Here is a 1,746-nt window from a genome sequence, read left to right as displayed (position 1 = left end):
TTCTGTGCTTTCAGCCATGATCCACCTGATGTCAGCAACAGTATCCCTCCTGCCACGTCCTCTTTTGAATCCAGCTTGAATTTCTGGCAGATTCTTGTCAAAGTCCAACTGCAACCATTTGAAACTTATTTACAGCAAATTTTACTTGTCTGTGATATTTGTGATATTGTTCAACATTTTTTGAATTCTTTGGCATCACCTTTTTTTGAAATTGGCACAAACAGCAGTTTCTTCCAGTTGGTGGGCCGGGTAGCTGTCTTTCCAATGTCTTGGCATAGAGTAGTGAGTGCAGTGCTTCATCAGCCCATTGAAACATTTCAATCGCTGTTCTGCAATTCCTGGATCCTTATTTTTGGCTAGTGCTTTCAGTGCAGCTGGGAATGTTCACTTCAGTATTGGGGGCTTGGGAAAAAAAGACACCCAAGGAACGCATGAAAGGAAAATGATGAATATTCAGTTCGCTCAATAGTCAGTAGCCAGAGCCTGCACCTGAGTATATCAGGACTCTCGATTGGCGGTTGTCTTCTAGAGGCAGATTGCCAACAGACCGATCTGAAATATTCTCAGAAACAGGCTTGGGTGTACATGCGAGTTTAGATGTTGCAGAAACTGATCTGTCGTTAATAATGGTTTAGGAGAAGCTGGCATGTCACTTCTCACGGATTTAAGCCTCTGGGAGGCTGAGAGAGATGGAGAATAAAACAAACCATGTAAACTGTCAAAAGAAGTTCAGCAAAGCAAGCTGACCTTGTCTCCTAAACAATGGTAAAATAACCTGAGTGTAGCACAGCCTTAGCAAACTCTAGGTCATGCTAAAAGAGCCCTGGGGGAGGGGGCGATGTCAGGTAAGTGTTGGCAAAGTCAGCAGTTCAAACTCACCAGCTACTTCTGGGGGGAAAAGATGAGTCTGTCTGTTCCCAGCCTCAGAAATACTATATAAGGTCCCTATGTGTAGGAATCGACTATATGGATTGGGTTTTTGTTTGGGTTAAATCAAGCTGTTTATAGACCTTACATCATTCAACTGATTACAGCCCAGGATCAGGCACTGGTTATATTGTCACCCATTTAAATTAGCATTGTATGTTTGCTTATGAGAGCTTACTGTGCCCAGATATGTGTCATCATGAAGTGCATTGGCATACCCATAACAAAGGACACAATGTTGGAAAGAATGCCTGTGACATTTGGTTTGTTTGGAGGTCAATTATTCCATATGGATATTGGAGGAAATATTTAGTGTTCGTAACTCATGGTACCAGATGGCTATATTTTTCATATTTAATTAACAATAGAAAGTCACCTGCCCTATGCATTTCCTATATGCGGATGCCATCCAAAAGCCTGGCTGAGGTGCTACGATGTCTTCCTGTCCCAGGTGGTCTGCTTTTAATAACCTGCATGATAAGGCCACTGGGGTGCCCTGTCTGTTCCTGTGATGCTGAAAGCTATGTCACTGGCATTTTAAATATCAGCAGGGTCACCCAAAATGAATAGGTTTCAGCAGAGCTTCCAATCTAAGAACAGAATAAGAAGGAGGAATAGACTGCCCACTTCTGAGAAATTAGCCCCGGAAACCCCATGGATCGCATCAAGACATTGTCAGGTACAGAAAACTTAATGACGAGAAGGACAACATTGTCAGAGAGACCGCCAGAAGGTGAGCACCTCAGACAGAAGGTACTCAGAAGTATGACCGAGGAAGAGCTGCCTTCCCATAGTAGAGTCGTCCCTAATGACACAGAT

At 43.2% G+C, this 1,746-nt stretch overlaps 1 protein-coding gene and 1 pseudogene across 1 annotated transcript in view; both read left to right on the top strand.

The window, feature by feature from the left end:
• LRRC3B (leucine rich repeat containing 3B) overlaps positions 1 to 1,746 on the top strand; it is a 98,457-nt gene that overhangs the window by 36,624 nt on the left and 60,087 nt on the right. The window lies entirely within an intron of this gene.
• LOC105978757 overlaps positions 1,582 to 1,746 on the top strand; it is a 1,689-nt pseudogene continuing 1,524 nt past the window's right edge.

The sequence above is a fragment of the Echinops telfairi genome, unplaced genomic scaffold, assembly GCF_000313985.2.
Source record: "Echinops telfairi isolate 266 unplaced genomic scaffold, ASM31398v2 ScPeMD7_7420;HRSCAF=8458, whole genome shotgun sequence".
Taxonomy (NCBI): Eukaryota; Metazoa; Chordata; class Mammalia; order Afrosoricida; family Tenrecidae; genus Echinops; species Echinops telfairi.
Note: the sequence above shows the minus strand (reverse complement) of the source record. Positions and strands in the feature narration are given on the sequence as shown.